The sequence below is a fragment of the Centrocercus urophasianus genome, unplaced genomic scaffold, assembly GCF_019232065.1.
Source record: "Centrocercus urophasianus isolate 14NV4802_14NV808 unplaced genomic scaffold, USGS_Curo_1.0 seq_15, whole genome shotgun sequence".
Lineage (NCBI taxonomy): Eukaryota > Metazoa > Chordata > Aves > Galliformes > Phasianidae > Centrocercus > Centrocercus urophasianus.
In genome coordinates this window covers 12,146,881-12,166,324 of record NW_024884697.1, presented here as the reverse complement: position 1 = coordinate 12,166,324, position 19,444 = coordinate 12,146,881, and the positions used below count along the sequence as shown (strand labels likewise).

Here is a 19,444-nt window from a genome sequence, read left to right as displayed (position 1 = left end):
AGCCATTCTATGATTCATTCTATCATTCTACGATACTCAGTAGCTCAACTTCTGCATGACGTTACACCTTACTTGATAAGATAACTAAGAAGCCTGCTAGAACCTACACCGTATGGACAAGCACACTAAAGCTCTCAATCAGGTGCAGAGCTGTAAAACTTCCAGGAGAAGTTAAAGGTAAGAGGTGATGGCAGCAGCAAGCGTATCAAGCTAATCTCACGTCCTTACCACAAACAGGTAACTACGATAACCAAATGGGGGAGGAAGGGACGGGGAAGAAACCTGCTTTTAGCATTCTATTTGTTATATCAGAGTTAGTTTTTTAGTTTTGCTTGTTTTAAACACAGTGTCACTGTTGCTTGTGTTTTCTTTACTTTTTTTCTTTTCTTTTTGTGTTTACCCTCCGTTGGATAAGGAACTGGCTGGACGGCCGTGCTCAACGGGTGGTGGTCAATGGAGTGAAGTCCAGCTGGAGACCTGTTACAAGTGGTGTCCCCCAGGGGTCGGTACTGGGGCCCATCCTGTTTAATATCTTCATTGACGACTTAGATGAAGGGATTGAGTGTACCCTGAGTAAGTTTGCAGATGACACCAAGTTGGGAGGTGGTGTCGATCTGCCTGAGGGCAGGGAGGCCCTTCAGAGGGATCTAGATAAGCTGGATCGCTGGGCTGAGATGAATGGGATGAGGTTTAACAAGGCCAAGTGCCGGGTTCTGCACTTTGGGCACAACAACACCAGGCAGCGTTACAGGCTTGGGGATGAGTGGTTGGATGACTGTGAAGAAGAGAAGGACCTGGGGGTGTTGGTTGATGCTCAGCTGAACATGAGCCGACAGTGTGCTCAGGTGGCCAAGAGGGCCAACGGCATCCTGGCCTGCATTAGAAATAGTGTGGCCAGCAGGAGCAGGGAGGTGATCATCCCCCTCTACTCAGCACTGGTGAGGCCGCACCTCGAGTGCTGTGTTCAGTTTTGGGCCCCTCACTACAAGAAAGACATTGAGGCCCTGGAACGTGTCCAGAGAAGGGCAACGAAACTGGTGAGGGGTCTGGAGCACAAGTCTTATGAGGAGCGGCTGAGGGAGCTGGGATTGTTCAGTCTGGAGAAGAGGAGGCTCAGGGGAGACCTCATTGCACTCTACAACTTCCTGCAGGGAGGCTGTGGTGCAAAAGGGTCTGGCCTCTTCTCCCAGGCAAATAGTAGGACCCAAGGAAATGGCAAGAAGTTATACCAGAGGAGGTTTAGGTTGGATATTAGGAGAAACTTTTTCTCTCAAAGGGTGGTCAGGCACTGGAATGGCTGCCCAGGGAGGTGGTGGAGTCGCCGCCCCTGGCAGTGTTCAAGAGGCGCCTGGATGAGGAGCTGCAAGATGTGGCTTAGTAGCTTGTGGCACTGATAGGAATGGGAGGGTGGTTGGACTGGATGATCTTGCAGGTCGTTTCCAACCTTGTGATTCTGTGATTCTTCCCTATAAATGGGTTTCCATATCTATCACAGCACGACAGATAACAAGGAAAAACACTTATAAAGTAGGAAAAAACCATAAACTTTCCTAGTAGAATTGAAAGAGTGTTGCAATACAACATTTATTTTTGAATTAATAAAGGGACATCAGTGAAATTATAAACTAAAGATATAATAATTTTTTTCTAGCTTAAGATCAGAGAATTTGCCATATAAAGACTGTGCTAACCTCAGGAAGTTGGCTGCTAAACCAATTCAAGCTTTCTACATCAGTCAGCATTACATGAATACATGGCCTCTTTTTTCCTGTTCTTGTTGGACATTTTGTGTGACTTCAGTGGATGCATGAAGAACCTTGATACATTTTCCTACCAATTGTCCCTACCAGTCAACATCTGCCAAATAATGTCAACAAAGGGGAAAAAACAAAGTAGTCACATATTTTAGGCATCTTTGAGATTCCATCATAGAATACTTCAGGGTCTACGTTACCACCAGGGCATCTGTAAATGTAGGACAGAACTGTAAGGATGAAAAATCTAATCAGAACTCTGGCTATTTTGAGAGAGGAAGCAGCACTAATTTAAGACAAATAATTTAAATTTTACATTGATGCACACAAATTTACCTCAAAGTCTTGATCGAATGCCACTGCAAAGATTAACACAAATTACCATCTCTATTTTGTCTGCTCTGCATCTTCACAAGGTCTGTATACAATACACACATAACTAGGGGGGAAAAAATAAATCATAACTTTCTAACCTAAACTCATCATCCCACACCCTTTAACTACAGGCAAAACATTATGAACAATTTCCTGGAGTAAGGTTTAGGTATCAGAATACACGCAGTGCGCATATTAAGGCTCTTCTTTGAGTGGCATGTACAAATCTGAGGGAATTAAACTGGAGCTTACTGGAACAAATGAAAATTGCTGATAAGAAGTTACTTATCTGCACAGTCAATTTTCTACCCCTTACGGGCCAAGGAACAGCAGGAAGGGTAGAGAAGAGTTATCGCGTTTACAGATAAAATTCAAACACAAAATACATAGACTAGATGCATGGTAGTCTTGAGTCAAGCCAGACCTTTCAGTTCAACTACCACACGATGCTGATCTGCTTATAACTTCAAGTCAATTTGAATGTAAAAGCAAAATAACTACACTCATACAGCATCAAACCTAACAACTTCAGCTTCTGCTCCCAAGAGAAAATTCATCCTATCTGCTCATCTTGGCTCCACACAGTCACACAGGATCACTCTGAAACTAACTACGGGTTTCACAGCAACGGGGTTCTTGTAAGCAAGACACAGAGACCGACAGGACTGTGTTATTTTCCTGCCTCCAGTGACTTGTGCTGACATCGGTGTAATTTGTTTACAGAAGACATCTCAGGTTAACAGAGAGATGATCAAGAAATACTATTGTTTGATTTTCTTACCACATCAGGAAAAATAATCTCTATGGTATGCTGGTGCCTGCCTTCCCCTCAAAAATATTATCTTTGTAAGGGGAGATAGATAAAAACATTCCTGAAATGTTGGTACTCAATGTAACACTCAGAAACTCAGTTAAGTACCTTAAAATCAAACCTATTGAATGTACTGCAAAAAGGCAAATGTAGAGGATAAACATTCTAAAAAGTCTCCTATAAGTTATTACGAGTTTACTGAATATGCAATTTGAACATCTTCCTCCCCCCTCAAGCCCAATTACATCATATGCTCATACATGTTTTGCAATCATTAGCAAAAGCAGTTCTTGTCATGCCTGCCTTCAGATTTACAGGCCAACAATTTTAACCCGCAGTCATGGGAACCACCCTTCTCACTAAGAAGTCCACAAGAACGTACCTAAAAAATGTCAGTACACTATATACTATGTTTTAACATAACCTATACAGGAGAAATTTCTAAGTAACAATGCACCTATCATTGCAGTGTGTTGCAGACCACAAATTCAGTGTGGAAAACTTCTGTCCTGAACTATCCTGCAGCCAACAGCTCAAAAACTTGAGCACCCCTACCTGCTTCCCTGCCTGCAATCTATCTTTCAAAAATCCATTTGCTAATTGGAGGCATGGGGTGTTACATGGAAAAAACAAAACAGTAAGAAAAATTTATTAAAATAATTCCACGTTTTACTAAATTTCAACTTTTTATCACTGCTCTGAGCACACTGACATTTTAATGGAATATGCTAGGTATGATTCAAATATATAACAAAAGTTAACTATAGCATTTGTACATATATACATACGTATGCATCTACACACACACAGTAATCTGGAGCATATTTATATACACAGTTTAAATACAACATATAAAAGGAATTTGAGTATTTATTTATTGCTGACTGCTTCCAAGAAGATAACACATCTTTAACCAGACCTAGAAGCAGAATACATGAATAAAATGACTAATCTTGCCCACAAGGAAGTTCCTTCTCCATTTCCCCCCAACATGCCTCACCATAGTACAGATTTTGCTAAGAGATTAGGAGGGATATCCAACTCCCAGGCATTACAACACTGAAGCTGTAGTCAGTAGTCATGCTCAGTAACAACTATGACTTCAAATTCAGACAATTGCTGGCTGCTGTTCTCTATGGTAACCTAACAGAAAAGTAAGCAGTCTATTTCAAATTTAGAATGAGACAAAAGAGGGGAGAAGGTTAAAAACAAACAAACAAACAAAAAAAACCAACAGTGAGATACTGCACACTCAGATTCAGTATCAACAATAAGGTACCATTAATGAACAACTCCTGTATACCACACAGAAGAAACAATTTGTTCTAGAAGAATCTGATTTCCCGTGCACTTGTAGTTTGTACTAAAGCATTCTCACAAGACCTCATGCTGTCTCTATCTCACAGCAATGTCCTCCTCCTTATCTTCCTCATCATAATGTGCCTTACCACAAGCCCCTCAATTCCCTCCTGTGCCAGCCTCACCGACATACACACTGTCAGCAGTCAGGTCCACCTCAGTTCCTTCTCACAAGTTGTCACGTAGCAAAAAAAAAAAAAAGAAAGAAAAGAAAAAGAAAAGAAAACAACAACAAAAAAAAAACCACCCAAAAAAGTATCTCTGTGGTTGGTTTGGAGTTGTACAAATGACAGTTGCCAGCACAAAGAACAAGGAATGGCTAAATATGCTGCCTCTTGACTCTCCCAGGACAATGCTCACAGCTGTCCCATCCCATTCCCTTCAGGATTTTCATCGAGTTTCAACAGTGAGAAGTTAATAAGTGTATCAAATTGAATTTTAAAGCTAGTCATCATTAAAACAATTTATTAAAGAATCAAGGTTATTACAGCCAAACTACTACAGGGTAAGGCTGCTCTTCATCCCACTTTGCTTTTAATCCAGCCCCCAATACAGTCAAAGCATACTTAACAATATCCTGATACAACAAATGCAAAACTTTACAATCAAAGACCTTAGTCCTGTTTAGAATGACAAGCCAACTTCATAAACTAATCTTGATTTTGAGTTATAAAACAAAGAAAACTGCCACCTCCACTGGATTCGAGTTCCATGTAACAAAAACTTGAGTCTCCACCACTGAAGTATCAATTCTCCAGTATGCACATCATTACTTGCATTGCCTCAACCCTAATCAGTGGATATAAGGCTGTACTTCATGAACTCAGCACAAGTCCAAAAGCAGTCTGTCAGCCAAAGCTTCTGCTATACGACAAGCCAGTTCCAGGCTCTCCCCCCTTTACCATCCCATCCAGGAGCACTGCTCTCATATATTCTTAAAAAGTGATGGTACTTATGCTGGACCATTAAAACACATGTAAGACTTCCCCTTACCTCTTCTCTCTCTTCACTCCTCCTTTTCGTCTCTCAGTGGAAGTTAAACAAAATATGGGACTAGGAAGAGAAAAAGAATGAGTGGTAGAGGGGAGACAAAGGCAAATGCAGTTACAGAAAGAATAAGAACCAATCTACTGAAATCTACCAAAGCAATTGCAAGCAGAGGCACACAGAAAAGAGCATGCTTGTAGATTTGTTCTTACACTTACAGAAAACCAATGCCCCAAATTAAAAATTAGCTGCCAATCCTCCTGTCTGCCTACTTATGCTCACTAAAGACTTGCCATACTTCTTAAAGCAAACCAGGCACAAAAGGCCCACCCACCTGAGCATTAACAATTATTTGAAGGGGAGAATCAAGACATTAAAATATACAAGAAGTGCAGTGTATGAAGGAGCTTAAGAGAAAAGACTACTTCTTGACAACAATATTGTTTACTGCTTTGAGAACCATACACTAATTTCAGCTATGTAACATTCATGTGTTGTACTGTATCACAAGATATAAAATTCAAATATTAAGAAAACTAACAAAACAATTTCCCTGCTAAAATATATTGGTTTTAAGTCATCACTGCATCAGCTGCCTCCTTGCAAGCACTTTTCTCCATCTAATGAAAAATAACTGTTGATTAAATACACAGGCTTTTTTTTTTTTTTTTTTTTTTTTTAAACTTACAGGGATTCCTTAAGAAAAAAAACAAAATTCAAATCTGTTCCCAGAAGTTATTCTTCATCATTTCCAAGTATAAAACGTTTCTGCAAGTACATACAGCCAGTTTTCCATACGCAAAGTCTGTAGGCAGTGTAAGTGTGAGAGCTAACTAAACGTAACCACACAGATAACGGCAGGTCAGCCACTGGAGGACTGAACTCAAAGGGCCACAATTTCTCACTTTAAGGGAAGTCAGGCTTCTGGAGGGAGAGGGAAGGTGAGGCTACAAATACATACACATAACAGCAGCTTAATCTCAGCATTTTGCTGACTTCACAATATCAAGTAAAATAACTCACGTTTCTGAGCTGGATAGTAAGATTTGGAGGCCTACTGTAATTAGGTATCTACTATACAGTAAGTAAATTGTTAACAGTTTGATTCAAAGTCTGACATTTCAACCAAACTAATTACTGTTTTGTTTTCACTGAGGTAGATTACAAGAAGAACAACAAAAAACAGTTCTCCCGTCTTATCAGTGACATTTGACTCGCATGAACAGCACAACAGGGCTTCCACTTTTAATTCTGCAAATAGTTTGTAGACATTCAACTGCCTGCTGCAGTTGCACACAGAAACCTAAGCACAGGCCAGGCAAAGCAGCACAGCAATCTTCCAAACAAACCTTAATTCTTTCCAGCAGATAAAAAAATCCTTTTTACACAATTTTAATCGCAAGTCAATCTGGACTGTATTTCTTGGCAACAACCTGGAGATATTTTGATGTTCTTTACTGAGGTTTTGGGAGGGAGAAAGCAAGGAAACAGACGGGGAAAAAAGATGACTACACCATGTTCAAGGACAGCCACAAAAAACACTAGAGTCCAACATAAAAAACGAATAAAAACCACTTTATTTTCAATTGCAATCACCCTGCAAAAGTATACTGACTGATAGAAGAAACTTAAGAGATTCCACATTCGTACTCTCATACATTTGTGCTTTCAAGTAAGAGCTCAGTGTGTATTTTAATTGCAGCAACAAAGATAAGAAATGCACAATCTTGGAATAAACACAGCAAAGAGATTCTGTTCAGCAATAGAAGCACAAAATACAGCTTTCACCTCTGAATACTACTGCCACACAGACGAAAAAAAGATGCAGAGCTTCTTTTATTGTTTCCAGGGAAGAGAATGTAAGTGACTGGAAATAAGGAGAGCACTGAACAGATGTCTGAATGCTTTGTATGTTTTTTTCTTCATCTTTAATCAATGAGAGTAACACCATTTTTGATAATGAATATTAAGATTCCCATCAAGTCTTCCTACTCCATTAAAAAACAAACAAACAAAAAAACCCAACCAACCCAAACTCACTGCTTTGATGAGACATCTGAAGGAGCAACTTATCTTCATGGACAGGAAGAGAGCCATTCTCATTTTTAAATCAACTATGTATAAAGTTAGTAGTAATTGCTTTACAGTTCTACAACACCTTCAGAAAGGGAATGAGCTGTAATCTCACCATACCTTCCCCAAGAAAACTTTAAATAAACTGTTATAATTCTCAACCCTTCACCTTCAGTTTCAGTAGTAATACCCCAACCATACTTCATTCAAAAAAGTTTCTTCAAACCAACAGTTAAGACAGGATTAACTGTCTAGACTTGGAATATCAGCTGTCTTGTGATACTGAAACACAGTCCCATTATAACCATACTAATTAGGAGTTTGCTCCTTTGTCTACTCAAGGCAAAATAAGAGCATCACCCTCTGTGAAAGGGGAAAAAATCCCAACGAACTATCTGTAGACACAGTCCAATTGGAACAGTTAAGAAATAATGAACACTGAATCAATTTAAACATTCAGAACTCCTCCAGTTAAAAGATCCAAACCTACATCCCATATATGCCCTCAATTCTGATTCTGGAAATATGGGATGGTCATTTAACCATTTTCCATATCACCTATTCATGAAAAATCAACAGTGCACAAGAGCCCATAAAGGCCTTCCTTTTAAAGCTGCAATCTAAATTACGATAACGTCATTAAAATCTACTCATGTAATACCTTCTTTGAACCTGACAGTATTTCTTTCTAAGATAAAGACACCAAAGTGAATGATTACCTACATTATGGTGCCATAACACAACACACAGAATGCGACTACAGAGAACAAACTTCTTAAAAATCTTACCTGCACCTGAAATGTTACATTTCAATCCGTGCATCTTCCAAAAGCTGTTAACCTAAAACTAGAATCTCTCTTACTTTGGCGTTCCACCCTAGGCCTAATTTGCCAAACTGCTGGTCCCCTGCAAGCCTCATGTAAGTTTTACAACACTGCGTGTTAATCTAAGCTGTGTGTAAGCTATCACATGAAAGAAGAGAGAGCATTCCTTCAATGAAATATGCAAAACTAGAACATTTCACTTGCACAGGATGCAATCTGCATGCCACTGCCATTATTTTTCATTTGTGCTTTTGAAGCAAACAACTTCAGTGGACACCAATTTAACACAGGTGCTACAAACATTCTAATTTAGTCAAAAAATTAACAGATAAATCATTTAAGTCAGATGTTAAAAAATACATCTTGTACAACAAAACTCTCTTCAAAGGCTTACAGGCAGCCTCAATTATTAAAATCTTCTAGCAACCTGCAGAGTTTAAAATCCTGCCAGTTTCATTAACACATTAAGATTTGCAAAAGGAAAGAAAAATAATCTCAGTATCTGCTAGCAAATACATGAAACCTTGACAAAGCTTCTTTTAAATAAGCTCTTTGTTATGCCTTAAAGGTAACAACCGTTTTGTCTTTGAACTTGATTATAGCAGGCTTTTTTTGTAGGTCACGAGCAGAATTTTGGATCCTGAAAGAGATTAGGTCAACTTTTAAGGGTAAAGTTCTTCTAGTAAGCAGATGACTGCATGAAACATTCACCGTTCACCCTTAAAAAGCTCTTATTTATAATTGACGCTGCAAATAATCCAGAACTTAAAAGAATAAGGAACAAAAAGTGTTTTTTCTTTCCTTCCTTAATCCTACATCTTAATTCTACATCTGCTGAAGCAAGTAAGGTATCTCAGTTAAAAAAAAAAAAAAAAAAAAAGCTATATTTCATTCTTAGCAATAAATCAAAACTACTGTTTGCACAGTGGAAACATCTGAACACAGTACCTGCTCCAGAAACACTGTCCAACAAAATTTGCCTTTGCGAGGAATTCACAACTGACTGTTTGTATGGAAGTCACAAGACCAGCAGCATAGCTGGACTTGCTTAGGATCATCCGGAACTCTGAATCGGCTTTTATTTTATATCCACATCACTCTACTCAATTTTGTTCGATTTTTATGTGAAAATGGCAGAATTTTATATCCATCTGTTTAGAGCAACGGCACGATTCCATGATTACATACATCATTCCTCAACTAAATCCCACAAGCACTCTTACTAAAATTAAGATTGTTCTTAAATCAAACCGGGATCAGCCTTCCAAGTGCACAGCCTCCATCCGGCACGACGCCCATCACTGCACTTCAGCAGAATTATTAATCCAGTTGTGTGCACTGAAACCTAACCAGAGATTTGAGGTAATGGAACTCCAAACAGTAATCTGAATTTCTGTACTAAAAGAAACTTCCCCTAAGCGCAGCTTCAAAAGGCAGCGTTTTTTCCTCTTTGAAGCTTCTGAGATGGCCAACAGCTTACCCCAAATGCAGACAACAACTATGACAGTTGAGCAGATTTTTCCTGCAGATAGGAAAAACCCAAAGACAGTTGTAAAACCACTCGTGTGACCTCTGTATTATTTTAACACATTAAAATCGCAATTGTAACAAAATGTCTGTGAATTAGAAATCCCTTAAAAAATTCAGGTTGCAAGCTTTCTCTCCAGAACTTTTGTTAGTTGGCACCAGGAAAATATTTTTGACTGATATATACTTGAACAAATCAACATCAATGAAGTTCCAAAATAAAGCTGGAATTTCCTTTCTAATGTCTCCTTAAACACGTCTGTTTTCAGATCACAGATATGTTTTACAAATGGAGAAACTGAGTCAGAAAGACAAAGTGACTCACTATAACATATACAGGAAAGCTGGAATGACCAAATCCCCCAAAAGGCCTTAATGCATAAAAACTGCAATCCCTAGCAATTGTACTTGCGTATTCCAATTTCTGAATTTCATTTTTCCCCCCAACACTACTTTCTGTAAACTGTACAGAATTGTTTCTTTTAATGTTAATCTGGAATTGGACATCTGCCCGAGAACATGACTGAGGCCATGAAATAGAGCGGTGCAGCCCTCCACGTTGTGATGTTAAAAAAAGCAATCAAGAAAACACCTCGAAAGAGGAAATAAAAATGGCAAACGTTTTTTTCAAGAGGCTCATACCTACAACTCTTCAGAACCGTATCAGTGTCCTTTCTAATAAACAGAGAGTAAGATGTGATTTAACATAAATAAATAAATAGAATTTGTATAATATGAGGAAGGTATCATTGGGAGCATGCATTGTTGGCCCATTAACGCCTCACTTGGTGGTTGAAATCACACAGCTTTTGGCCTCAAAGCATACGAAAAGCAAGTGTTAACAGTACCGAAAGTCTTCCCATCTGAACGTTCAACCTCAGGTGTACCTTAAACCACACATCTGTGCTGTGACATATACGAGCAGTATCTAAATTAAAATCCTTCAGAGACCGAAGACAATTTTGCCATTTCAGTACTTCACTTTTGCTTGTTTCAATCCAGAAGCTTCTAAAGCTATACTGGAATACAAACTCACATCTCTTCAAACCGAGGACAATATTAAAGACAAAAACGACAAATGTGAATTTCTTTTTTGTTGCTGCTGGTTAAACATACAGTATGCAGTCTTTATAGTTTGTATCAAAGCACACTACACCAACCACCAAATCCTTGTGACTTCCCTTCCCCCCACCCAAACATATTTATAGTGGTGATACTAAAAGGTTCATATTTCATTTTGGAAAAAAATTAGAGGTTAGGAATTGCACTTTCACTCAGTACAATACAAATGTATGCGTCTTATCATACATACGTTTTATGTAGGAATACACAAATTAAAGAAAAAGCCTAATACTAAGATTGCATGGTACCAGGAGAAATTCTACGTCTTTAATAGAGTAACAGGTTATAATCCTGCATGCATTTTTTCCCCAAGCATTAAGTTCTTTCAGCATTCCCAAACCATGAAGGCAGGGGATTACCACCCCAACGTCCAGCAAAGGTATTTCCTGGAAGGTGAACATGACGTTCACAAATGTGATTCCACCCAGAATTTGGCTGACTGAATTAGTGATCTGAATTTCCTTAGGTTGAAAAATATTACTGCTTTTAGGTTGGTAAGAGGATGGGCAGACACACTGCGCCTATTGCAAAGGCAGGAGCTTTTCCAAATTACTACACCGGCAGACGTACCACCTTCCAGCAACCCATACACACCCCTCAGAGAAGCACTCCTGCCTCTTTCCACCCCCCGCTTCCCCGACAAGAGTGGTCTCGTTCACTTGCCTTTCACACACATAACCAATAAAATTAATCAGCTGGAACACAGCATTTTTAAATTGCAGCAAAGTCAGGAGATGTTTTGTGTGTTATTTGAAGAGAACGGTCTTTTCATTTTAACAGAATAAGGCTGTAATACGTTGCAGACAAACGCGCTGCATGGGGTGTGGAGGACCCAAGCTGATTAGATTACCACAACATCAGCCTGAGGCCGCCATTTTTAGAATCTCTAAAGGACAAAAGAGGGAAATTAAAAAATTTACTCCACATTTTTTGAAAAGTAACTTTAAAAGTATGGCCATTGCAATCAATTAATTACGTGTTATAACTACGGCTGTGGATAAATCTCTCTTTTCTCCAAGCAAAGCCCTCAATAACTGCAACGTTTCATTATTATTCCTTCAATATACTGTAAATAAACACACTAACACATTCCTGAACCTAGCTGCAGCACTGAGCCCCTGCCCTCAGCGACACGGTGTGCACCATGTTAGGGACCTCCTGACTCCTGGCCACCGCACATCCCTAATGGCCGAGTATAGGGGGAATACAGGACCCTTGTAATCAGACTATATTATGTTTGTCTACCCTATTTAGAACCGTACAGTGAACCGTTTGTTTCCCCTCCCCTACGTCTGCAGCGACAGGGGCTGCTCCACCAGTATTTATTTCCTTATGACTAAAATCCGCCAGCCTAGCAAGGCGAACGCTGGCTACAGGCACTGAAGCAAGAAAGGGATGCGCCAATATCACTACTCACAACCCCGAGAAAGGGGGTGGGGAGAACGATCCCTATTAAATTGGCACAGAAACTCCTGAGGACAGCTTCCCTGCACCAGGTTACCCAGGAGCAGAGATAGGAGCGGGGGGCAGAGGGGAGGCGGGGGTGGGGAAGGCAGGGAGATTAGGCCTACAACGACCATTTTAGTGTCACAAAGCACAAACATACAGGATGGAGGAAGAGATCTCCCTGAGCTTCATACAACTCGATACGCAGTCCCAATAACACTCAAACCCCTTCTTAAAACCCACCCCCCTGAGCAAGGTCTGTTTTCACCTAACAGCCTCTCCCGGCTCTTTCTCCAGGCATAATGTATAAATCTGGCAGAACTGCCAAAAAATTCCCCTCAGCTCCTCCAGCTACAGTAACCCGCCATGTTCACAAGCTATAGCGACAGTCTGCCATTTTTTAGCCAAAGCCCACAAAAGGAAAAACGAACGCAAGGCAACTCCGGCAGAATCCAAACCCGTTCCAGGGGCAGGCAGCCCCAGTCAGTGGGGCAGAGAGCCGTCCTACGGCGTCCACCCCCTGCTCCCAGCCCCCTCCCCCAGCACCCGGCAGAACGCGGTGGCAACGAGCACGGACTCACCTGGAATGGTGACAGGCCCACAGCAGCACACCTCAGCCGGGCCCCCTCCTATCCCAGCCCGCTGCAGCCGCCCTACTGCGGAGAGCCCTGCCCTGGGCAGGACCGACCCTCAGCACTCTGCTAAAAGAAAGAAAAGAACGGGGAGATCCCTCCTCCCCCGGCACCAGCTGAGTGCGCAGCGCCCGGCGGGGTCCGGCTGAGAAGCGCCTCTGCCTCGGGACCTGTGTACAAACCCCGCTGCCGCCCCTGCTCCCGTGTCTCCCTCCTTTCAGCCTCCTACGCTCCCTTCTATGTCACTGCCTCTCTCTGGGAAAATGGCGTCCGCTCTCCCCTCCCTCCCCCTGCACGGGGCTCACCCGCCCCGCCTGGCAGGGGCAGGGTTACCAAGGCGAAGCCAAACAGCCGCCATTTTGCTTGTGGGCTGGAGCGCGGGCTGCACCCGCCGAGCGCTCAGTGTCCATTTTACAAAAGCTCTTTGCGCCTTAACAGAGAACGGCGGGGGCCAGGGAGCCGCTGGGGGCTGATGGGGGCGCGCGGGACGGGGGAGGAACGGCGAGAGGGGTCCGGCGCGCGGCCCCGAACGCCGGTGGGGGGATTGACTCAGAGGCTGGTTCTCTGGGGCACCCACCCCGGCGTCCTTCTGGCGGCCGGCATCGCGCTCAGCTACGTCGGCTCGTCGCTAATCTCAAAGAGAGGGGTAAATTTTCCTCACGGAGCGCACGAAGAGCCGCACGGAGGAGCGAGGGGAGGGGAGTGGGAGGTTTGAGCGGGCCCGCGTCACGGCAGTGCGGGGCTCTGAGCGACTGCCGGGGGCTGGGGCGACAACGCTCTTTTCCTCAGAGTGTTCGGGAACGGCGCTCCTTCCCCTCAGCGCCGATCCCCGTTCTCCTCCGGGAAACGGCGCAGGGGGAACGTTCGGCTTTGTGCGGACCGGGCGGGCCGCTCGGCTCCGCCGCTCCCCCCGCCACGTCCCCTCCCCGCTCTGCCCGGCCTCAGCCCCTCCGGCGCAGTGAGGGAGGGGAGGCGGTGGCTGGGGTTTCATTCGACGCCCACCAGGGGCTGAGCGAGCCTCCTTCAGTGCGCAAACGCGGGGCACCGGATAAAAGCGGGGCTGGCAGCCGCTGCCCTGCCTCGATGGAGCCGCCACACGCGGGTGACCGGAGAAGCCGCTAGCGGCCGCGCCGTAGCCTAAGCGTCCCCCCGCCCCTCGGGCAGAGCTTGGGGCTCTAACGGGTGCTCTGCAGCAGGAGGGAGCCGAGGTGAAGGGATCCGCTCGGACGCAGCGGAGGCGGCTGTGGCGGGGCAGTGAGCCTGAGGGAGGAGGGGGGCGATTAAACGTCTTGTGACATGGCGGAGTCTATGGGTATTTTTTCCTGTCTAACTCTTCTGTGCGTGTGTCTCTTGTTTCTCTCTTTCTCTCTCTCCTTAGGGTGCTTGGCCGGGGCTGCTCGCTCGGGTTCTGCCTGTTGTTGCGCGAAATGGCGGCCGGCGGCTCGGTGGGTTTGGTCGTCGGTTTTTTTGTGTAATTTTTTTTTTTTTTTTCTCCTTCCCCTCCTCTTCCCCTCCCCCACTCGTGCCTCGGCTGCGCCTCCGCAGCGAACCGCGGCGGGGACTGAGGCAGGAGGGGGAGGCGGGCTCTGCGCGCATCCAATCGGCGGCCCCGCCGAGCGGCACTACGCGCCCCCATTGGCTGGCGCTGACATCATCCTGCAGCAGGGGCCGCCGCAGCCGGGCAGGGTCGGCGCTGCCGGGGGAGGTTGGTGCAAAGGGAGAAAACGGGCGCCATGATCCCAGCGCGAGGGAGGACGGCGCGGGCGGGGGATCCCCAGCGAAAAGGAAAGCGGGAAAAGGCCTCGGCTTCTCCTTCCTTAGCGGGGCCGGGAGGAGTGGAGCGGGAGAAGAGAGAGAGCGAGAGAGAGAGGAGCGGTTTGCGCCTGCTTTTGTAACTGCGTCAGTTCAAGATGGCGCAGGGTCTCCCTGGAGAGGGAAGGGAGCCGCACGTCCGCCGGAGGTCATGTGACCGCGCTGCATTCCTGTGGGCTTTGGCTGCCGCCCAACGCGGCTGAGGCGGCGGCGGCGCTCGGGAGAGTTCGCGCTTCCCCTCCCCCAGCGCCGCCGTTGCCGCGTCGCTTCCCCTTCCCTTCCCCCCCGTAACCCCGCGCGCGAGGGCGTAGCCGCCGCCGAGGAAGGTTCTCGTCGCTCTCCCTGCTCCCCGCCCCTCTCCCGGGTGCAGCCGCGCTCGGGGGAGGCCCTCCATCCGCCCTCCGCTGCCGTAGCGCCCTCCTCGGCCTCCCCTCCCCGATGTAAGTCAGGCTCCGAGTAACCGACCGGAGGCTCTGGGCCCTGTGAAGTGACCTCATTACAGCCGTGCGGCGTCGTGGCGGAGCGTGTGGCGCTGGGGGGGGGCTGAGGGAAGGGCCGGAACCTGCTCACGTCTCTGCTCTGTCGGAACGGCGCTGCTGGGTGGGAAAGGCAGCGCCAGTGTTCTGTGTGTGCTAGTGGATCCTGTCGGAGGAGCGATGTGGCACGCGTTACAGCTAGGCCGTAGAGGGCCTGCAGTGTTAGCACGGGGATCCTGGTGTGTACGTAGGGAAAAGGGGCCTGCAACGTGCAGGTGCTGCGGGCTCCCTTGTCTTGCTGCAGGAGAAGGATGTGGTAGTATGAGTCTGACCTAGGATTTCATTGCGTTAAAATATATTTTCTGGCTCTGTATTTTATCTCAGGATTCGGGGAGAGGGGAGGGTGAAAAATGTACATTTTCCAATTCTAACCCGTCTTTCTTCTCGAGGGGCATGGCCCACTGTACTGGTCGGGTGGGCTGCTCATGCTTTTGGGGCAGTTTGGTGCTGGTTCCCACATCTTGTTTTTGTGTGGTACAATGTAAAGTGAGCCTCTGCACTTGACCCAGCAAACAAACTTAACATCTACAATTGCTGAGGCAAATGATGGTGATTTGTTACATTTAGAAACATCTGGCAGCACTTTTCCAGATGTTAATATGTTCAGTGGTGTGGTTTGTTTCTTTTCTGTGCAGTGGCAACCTGGTGAGGTATGAAGTTTCAATTTCTGGTGGATGCGTTGTGTTAAAACGACTGGAATGGAAGTTACTGAGTATGTGACTAATGTAGAAGAATCCTGTATAATAGACGCTACTTAATGTGTTACATAAGTAACGTGAGGTGGAGCCTGGTTGCATAAGAAACGGCTGGGGATGGGGAGCTGCTGTACACAGTCCATATTAGCTGCAATTAGAGCCTGCAGGGTATGTGTGCCAGGGAAGGGAGCAGTGGGCTTGGGAACATCTGATAGTGCTGCATTTTTCCTTTGTACCAGGAAAGAAATGGAGACAGTAATAAAGGATGACAGTGCGAAGCTTTTTCAAGTTTGGAATGTCCTCTGAGCTTAACTTCTGTGATGTACACTGTTTCCTGAAAGAAACACCCCTTTTTTGAATGTCAGATGGTGGCTGTCAGCTGAGCCTTGCAGCAGCCAGTTCTGTGCAAGATTCTTGATCCTAGAGATTGTTAACACTATTCAGAAAAATGAAGCACTGGAAATAGTGCTTAGGAGGAGGTGGCTGGTTTGTTGACCAAACATGTAAGTGACTGGAACGTTGTTTCTTTGTGTGTAGTCATACTATAGCACAAGGTAAATAATCCCTTTGCAATAGAATCTTCTAAAGAAGATTCTAGAGCACAGTGATTCTTACGAGATAGAACAGATTTTATTTGGGACCTGACATGAATATTTCCTTGGATACGTACTAGTGGAGAACATTAATATGGGCTGAAGATGACAAAAAACACATTTCTACTTCATTAGCGCTTGCATTCTGTGATTACAGAGTGGGGAGTAGTTATCTATCTCACTGTAAGGGAACAATCTGAATAATTATGTTCTTGTATAAATAACTCACATAGAATACTCAGAAATCAAAAGTTTCTCTGTGGTAGAAAGCTTTAATGCCTGAAGAAACCTTTTAGGCAGCACTTTTTAATACCTGATTTTGTTTTAGGAATCAGGAGGTAGACTTTCTTAAAAGTTCTGTGTAATGGGTAGCTTGTTGTGGAAGCACTTGAACTGTGGAGTCTTTATGTTCTTATGGAACAACAGGAATGAAGGAATATTCTAATAATTTTGTTTGTTTCAAGCAGTCTTGTTAGCTGTTTTCAGGGAAGGAATGTCTTTGAGAAGTGATAACTCTGGTGGTGTTGCAGCGTGGTTTTGAAATTACGTCTATGATGTGTTCTGAAATTACTTCAGCTGCAGATGAGTAACAGCAAATGCACGTGCTGCTTTGGGACAAACCTATGGGAAAGGGATTTGCTTGAAGACCAGTCTGTAAGCTGTGCCTTTATCTGGAAGTTACGGGAAAAAGGAGCCGTAGGAGAGGGAGGTGTTAAAAGAGTAGTTTGTATTTATGGTAGCCAACCAGGGAGAGGAACAATTTCTACTTAACTGTAGTTCTTCCCTTTTACTGAGGGCATTTCAATTGACTGCTTGTTCTCCAGCAGTTAGACTTGTGGTTCTGCCTTGCTGCGGTAGCCTGTCTGTGTGTGTGTAAGTGGTTTGTGCTTTTGCTCAGACCTGTTATTTAAACAGTACAGTTTACAGTACTACTCATACAAAGGCTGACAAGAGTTCAAGGGTACTTAGAGGAGAAGGGAGAGGGGGATACGAAACGTAATAGATCCGAGTGTGCATTAATGCCATAGTTGAAGCAGTGCTCATGCTGAAAGATGATCCTGTACCTCTTCCCAGCTGTTCATTCTTGCTTCTGTGCTGCTTTTTTTTTTTTTTTTTTGGAATGGCACAAGTGTTCATGTGGGAAGTGGCATAGGAGAACAGATTTAGTGTAAGCCTGATTATAATGGATCGTTTTTTAATGTGAACGTTGGCTGCTTGGATTCACAAACACTCCTACTTGAGCAGGAATAGGAAGAAGCAGCTGCAGGGAGAAAGAATGGAGATGTACAAGTTTTACCTGCTTGGGGTTTTCTTCCTCATTAAAGAGGCAATTCTTAAGGAATCAAAGGGGCAAATCCTAAAGGCACTTGACCTACAGAGTCAGAATCAGTATAATCCTTGCCTAAGGAGTCAGGCATATTTAAAAAAACAAACAAACAAGTGTATGTAAGGCACTACTAGGCTGACCTGCAGTTATAGGGCCTGCAGGTGGCGGGGTCATTTCAGATGCATTGGTAGGATAACCTACAAAAATGACTAGGCTAAAGCTGGGAAAGAAGAGTTCCAGTTAAGAGTTCGCAAGATTTTGGACTTAATAAGCTTATTTCATTGAAATGGCATGGAACTTGAGGAAGGCTTTCTTGCTCCTGAAGTGACTGGTAATCTAGTAGCTGGGCTGTTCAGTGAAGAATTAGTTGTACTGGAAGAGTTCTAAGCTAATCTTTGAAAAGCTTGTGGTCTCAGTGGGTTACAAGGGTCATTTGTCAAATTAATATGTGTTACTTGCTTATATGACCAGTGACTTTTTACTGAGTGGAAACCAATCAGTGTCACCAGATATTTCCACCTGGATTTGGAAGGACTCTTTGAACAGCAGCAGGACAGGAGCATCCTTTGCGTGCAACCTGAGGGTTAGTGTTAGGATAAGCTTTTTTTTGGGGGGGGGGGGGAAAAAAAAAGTTGACTCAGAAGGAGTAGCTGGGGTTTTCTATGGGAGAAGGAGCAGGTGTTGGCTGGCAGTAAAAATAAAAAATATAATAAAAGTAGTTGAGAGGGGCAAGCTTACACTTGTTATGTTGTCAGCTTCTGAGGTTTAATCAGTGTTTGCACTGGTCCAGCACGCTGGTGGGGCCTTCTTAATGTGCGAGGTAGTATTCTCTCTTGATTATATACTGCTAGCCCAGAAGGCCTGTCGATAATAGTTCTTTGAAGATGCTGGAAATTGTCAGCAAGTGTAAAGGTACAAGTGGGAGAGGCACAACATTGGTTCTTTCTGGTTTGTAGGAAGAAAATGGGAAATGCTGCTTCTTGAGAGTTAGGCTGTGCTAGAGTGAGGAAATTACAGAGCTGTGGGCTCCAGGATTCCGGAACTGCAGCTCAAGGTGATCCTGTCACAGGGAGAGCAAAGAAGTGTTTCTCTTGTTTGGAAGCTTGGGAACCAAACAAAGCTTTTGTACTTGGTGGTTACAAAGTGTTGTACTGAATGGGCACCTTACCTCTGCTGAAACTGCTTAGAGTGACTTGTATGGTGACAGCTTTTTTCAGAGGGATGGGGAACAACCAGAGGAACAAGACCTCAGTTTCCAGTCAGTTGACCACTTGTGGTCAAGCATAGAAATACAGTTTGACAGCTTGTTAATGATGTGCAGATATGCAGCATTTCTTTTTCAACAGTGAAGTGCAACTGGAGTGCAGCACTGCCTAATGTCTCCAGAAAGGATTAACTTCAGAAGACTGCTGTAGTCCTGGTCAGCGTGGCCTATTCAAAAGTACAGAATTACGGTGACTGAATGCTATATTCAGACTGGGAAGCTTTCTGGCTGCAATCTTGTTTCCTTCTTGCTAACCTCAGTGGGTTGGCAACTAATGAAACTTTGTGTTGGTGAAGCTTGTGACACA

At 44.3% G+C, this 19,444-nt stretch overlaps 1 protein-coding gene and 1 long non-coding RNA gene across 3 annotated transcripts in view; one reads left to right on the top strand and one right to left on the bottom strand.

Annotated features, from left to right (window-relative positions):
• KMT2E (lysine methyltransferase 2E (inactive)) overlaps nt 1-13,171 on the bottom strand; it is a 54,491-nt gene extending 41,320 nt beyond the window's left edge. Inside the window, exons 1-2 of one of the 2 annotated variants that reach the window (XM_042815431.1) lie at nt 12,860-13,171; nt 5,293-5,352 (exon numbers count right to left, since the gene is read on the bottom strand). The gene's annotated coding sequence lies outside the window, so the exon portion shown is untranslated. The remainder of the gene's footprint in view (nt 1-5,292; nt 5,353-12,859) is intronic. The other variant, XM_042815432.1, reaches the window with a different exon arrangement.
• A 1,920-nt stretch (nt 13,172-15,091) lies between these two features.
• LOC122159127 overlaps nt 15,092-19,444 on the top strand; it is a 48,031-nt gene continuing 43,678 nt past the window's right edge. The window contains exon 1 of the long non-coding RNA XR_006168388.1: nt 15,092-15,162. This is a non-coding gene — a long non-coding RNA (uncharacterized LOC122159127). The remainder of the gene's footprint in view (nt 15,163-19,444) is intronic.